This window comes from Rutidosis leptorrhynchoides, chromosome 2 (assembly GCF_046630445.1).
Source record: "Rutidosis leptorrhynchoides isolate AG116_Rl617_1_P2 chromosome 2, CSIRO_AGI_Rlap_v1, whole genome shotgun sequence".
Lineage (NCBI taxonomy): Eukaryota > Viridiplantae > Streptophyta > Magnoliopsida > Asterales > Asteraceae > Rutidosis > Rutidosis leptorrhynchoides.
In genome coordinates this window covers 324,271,267-324,276,178 of record NC_092334.1, presented here as the reverse complement: position 1 = coordinate 324,276,178, position 4,912 = coordinate 324,271,267, and the positions used below count along the sequence as shown (strand labels likewise).

At 34.5% G+C, this 4,912-nt stretch overlaps 1 long non-coding RNA gene across 1 annotated transcript; it reads left to right on the top strand.

Moving 5' to 3' along the window:
- The first annotated feature begins 267 nt into the window (after positions 1–267).
- LOC139891867 (uncharacterized) lies at positions 268–2,163 on the top strand. Its single transcript, XR_011773882.1, has 3 exons — positions 268–459; positions 1,099–1,153; positions 1,994–2,163. It is a non-coding gene; the product is annotated as an uncharacterized lncRNA (long non-coding RNA).
- The last annotated feature ends 2,749 nt before the right edge of the window (positions 2,164–4,912 follow it).

Genomic DNA, 4,912 nt, shown 5'->3' with positions numbered 1-4,912 from the left:
TGAGGATCACGAGGACGTGATCGAGTTTAAGTGGGGGAGAGTTGTAAGACCCGAATATTTATCTTGCTTGTTTGTGTATTAAGACGTTCGAGATTGGGTTTCGCGGATTATTTATATAAAGTTTAAAATGCAAAAGAATCTGTTTCAGTTAGGTCGCGCGCCGCTCGGGGATTCGGCGCGCCGCGCCGTTTGCTGCTGACAGAATCCCTTGTTTTTAATTGGCTTAAATGAAGGGCAAATGGGTAATTTCACTTGAGGCCGGATTTGTGAGGCTTATGAGCTAGTTTGGATCAGTTTTGGATCCCATTCACATCCACTCATCATCTTCATCCATTTTTAGAGAGAGAGTAAGAGTTTAGAGAGAGATTGGAGGTTTTGGTGAGGAAGAAGCTCGAATCGTGCAAAGTCTCGGGTTTTAAAGTTGTTCCTTTCGTTCTCGGCTACACGGTGATAGTATTGGTAAGCTCAAACTCCGAATTTCAATTATCTAATTTGATATTCAAGTTAGGGTTTTGAGTTAATTAGTTGTAAAACCCTTTTATGTGATGAAATGGGTTTAGTGAAGCTAGTAATCGGGTTGTTGTTAATTGTTGGTGGATTTTGGGTTTGGTGAACTAATTGGCCATGTTTAGAACTTTAATTTGAGTTTAATCACTTAAGTTAGTGATTATGGAAGTGTTGAAACCCATTTAGGGTATTTGGTTGACTAACTTTGACTTTGGGTCAAATTAGGGTTTCGTGGTGATTATGACCCAATTGGCGATTTAATGAAGTTTATAAACTTAAAATGGATTAAGTTGAAGTATTAAACCGAGTTAAATGTGTTTTGGTGTCAAAACTTGCAAAGAATGAGATTTTGACCTTTATGGGTCAAAATTAGGGTTTAAGTGTCAAAATGGGTATGACACGTGTTTAACACTTGTGTTCGGGTTTAATTGGCATATTAGGACCATTCTCACTTGTGTTAGTGACTATTGGTTAGTTTGGGCACGGTTTGTGCTTGGAAGTGCATTTGGGTCGAAATTGAACTTAGTGACGAATTGGGTTGATTTGTAAATCCACTCTAAGTGTATTGTTGTAATTGTGATAATGGAATAGGTATTTTCCATTGGCGAGTTGCGGATTACTTGGAAGCTTTCTTCAAGACTTCAAGGTGAGTGATATTATCCTATGTACATATGTATGTGTAGGATGGGTGCGGGTCGGGTGAAGTGAATCTCGGCTATAGAGCTCACTTCACGTGTAGGTGGACTTGATGGACTTTTGTATAAGTCCAATTGGCACGGTTGTGCGTTTTGGTTGACCATCTTTGGCGAAGTACACGTTCGTGTGTACATTATCACACGTGATTGTGATTTGGATGTTGTGGCCCCGATGTGGTGGATTATATAATCCCGTGACCGTGGGTTTGAGTTGGAGAAGTGAATCGCGTGTGGTTTCGGATTTACGATGACGCGTGTAGTTTCGGTCATCTTATCGAATGAATCTCGTGTAGTTCGGATTCATGGTGACTCGTGTAGTTCGGTCATCTTATTGAGGTAGTAATCTCGTGTGGTTTCGGATTACTAAGGCTCGTGTAGTTCGGCCAACCTCGATGTTGTGAAGATAGTAATCTCGTGTGGTTTCGGATTACTAAGGCTCGTGTAGTTCGGCCAATCTTCATTGTGGTATTTGGTTCTCGGTATTGGGTTAAGGTGTTAACCTTGTTCGTTTATATTATTATATATTAATGTATTGTTGTGTTGTAGCTAACCCTCCGGGTGTAGCTATTTGGCGTTGTTCACATCGTCGTTGGTGAACTTATATTGTTATTGTATCTTTAGCTCGTTGCTTAGAGATCGTACGGTATGCTTAGTGTAGTGCCTTATATGGATGCCTCGGTATGCGGTATTTGTTATTTTGTGGCGTGTCCATTTTATACATATATATGTATGTAGTATATTATCATTCACTAAGCATTAGCTTACCCTCTCGTTGTTGACTCTTTTTATAGATTGCATGCGGATGGTGGCTCGGGTAAGCGCGAGGATTAGAGGACTTGCATAGTTTGCGTAGAAGGCTTGCTTTTGGATTTATTAGGATTGGGTAGCGTGTCCCCAATCGCCATGCTCGGCTTTGTTTTGTATTAAAAGTCTTATGGTCGAAAATTGTATTTTGGTACTTAAGGGGTAATTTGGGTCAATGTGGGCCCCGCTTCGTAAACTCAATTTTATTAATTAAACGTGCTAGTTTTTCATATATGAAGTCATGGTTAAAAGCGTTTTAGCTAAATGTGTCGGGAACTAGTCAAACATTTTCATTAAATTGACTTCCGGGGACAGCGGGCTGTCCAGGTGGTTTGGCGCGCCGCGCGGCCACCTGGCGCGCCGCGCAGATGGCCTGCACCAGAAAAATTTTTTTTTTGTTTGAAATTTCGACGTGTTTGGTCGGTTACGGTTTGGGTTGTTACACTAGAGTAGGCAGCAAACAGAGTCTATAAACACTTAGATGTGGTTCTAAAGTTGTCACTTTTGTATCTTCGGAACTAAACTAATCTACTGGTATTTCTATCCCTTTTATTCTATCTATTATAATGCTTCTCTTAATTATGATAGATGATTTTACTGTCATGATTAGCTAGTAGTTATCTTGAGTTTTTGTTATGATGTACTCAGTTATGATGCTGAAATAATGACTGCGTAATGTGATGTTGTTGAGATGCTTTTCGATTATGATTTAAGCTCAATCGCTTTTCCAACTAATAGAACGCGGTTATTGGCTCTGTTATTAGGAAGTTACGAACCCCGATTTAGAGTACACTATTTGTCTCACTGTAACAACCTGACTTTTTCCGTTAAGTTTACTATTAAGTATTTTACAACCGTTAGGTTAAAATAAAACTTTTACTTAGGATTTGTGTCGTAAATTATTCGAAGCAATGAACTATGAATCTATCCGGTTAGGAAATTGAGACTAAAATCTTTTGATCTTTGGACATCATCATTAAACTAATTACAACCTTCGGAGACTAGAGTGTATATAATAACAATTAAATAAATTATGTATATATTTATTTATATAGTCGAATATATATATATATATATATATATATATATATATATATATATATATATATATATATATATATATATATATATATATATATATATATATATGAACTCCGAGCGAAGGTGTATGTGGATTAGTGGATTGCCCAGCTGTTGTTTTGTTCGACCACCATCTCCACCCGATCATCTTTTCTTTGTTTGAAGGTATTAAACCTGAAAGGACCCGTTCATATACATTATAAACGATTCACAATAGTTGATTACATCGCGAGGTATTTGACCTCTATATGATACATTTTACAAACATTGCATTCGTTTTTAAAAGACAAACTTTCTTTACAACGAAAGTTGACGGCATGCACACCATTTCATAATACATCCAACTATAATTGGCTTAATAATAATCTTGATGAAATCAATGACTCGAATGCAACGTCTTTCAAAATATGCCATGAATGACTCCAAGTATTATCCTTAAAATGAGCTAATGCACAGCGGAAGATTTCTTTAATACCTGAGAATAAACATGCTTTAAAGTGTCAACCAAAAGGTTGGTGAGTTCATAGGTTTATCATATCAATCATTTCAATATATTAATAGACCACAAGATTTCTGTTTATAAATATATGTACACTCGCAAGTGTATAAAAGTATTCTATAAGTTGTAGGCACCCGGTAACAAGCCTTAACGTTCATGTTTTACCCTCTGAAGTACACCAGATCAGGTGTGTTTAAAATAACCTCGAAGTACTAAAGCATCCCATAGTCAGGATGGGGTTTGTCAGGCCCAATAGATCTATCTTTAGGATTCGCGCCTACCGTACATAGACAAGTAGTTTAATGTTACCAAGCTAAGGGTATATTTCTGGTTTAAACCCACGTAGAATTAGTTTTAGTACTTGTGCCTATTTCGTAAAACATTTATAAAAACAGCGCATGTATTCTCAGTCCCAAAAATATATATAAAATGGAGCAAATGAAACTCACCATACTGTATTTCGTAGTAAAAATACATATAACGTCATTTAACAAGTGTAAGGTTGGCCTCGGATTCACGAACGTATCAATATTGAGATTCAATATTGCAGGAAAGTACGTAGATGCAACGGAGATGATAAACACTAGATTGACCTCACGAGCATACCCATGAACCATACCCATCACCTCCATAGCTATAACCCATAATTTCCTTAGCTTCGACTCATTCAAAAAAAACTATTTTGAAATCACTCGGACAGCACTCCGTCGTAATATTTTATGTATACTAATAATATCTTGAAATAATACAGAGCAAATATATATATATATATATATATATATATATATATATATATATATATATATATATATATATATATATATATATATATATATATATATATATAATCGATTGAGAGAGTTTAGAGAAATATATTTTCAAGTTTCTATGAAATAATGAAACCTATTGAATTCTATTTATAATAGATTTTTGAATTATTAAAGTGAATTATTAAAGTATGAATTATTAAAGTGAATTATTAAAGTATGAATTATTAAAGTGAATTATTAAAGTGAATTATTAAAGTATGAATTATTAAAGTGAATTATTAAAGTATGAATTATTAAAGTGAATTATTAAAGTATGAATTATTAAAGTGAATTATTAAAGTTAAAGTAAAGTAAAAGTAAAGTAAAGGTAAAGTTAAAGTATAGTAAAAGTATAAAAACTATGTATATATAATACGCGTATAAATATATATAATATTAATTTAAATCGTTATATATATTTAAAGAAATAAAATATAAATATCGTTATATTTATTATACTGGTTAAGTGATGAGTTGTCAAAAGTGATTTTAGATATTTATAAAAGTTATATACGTTT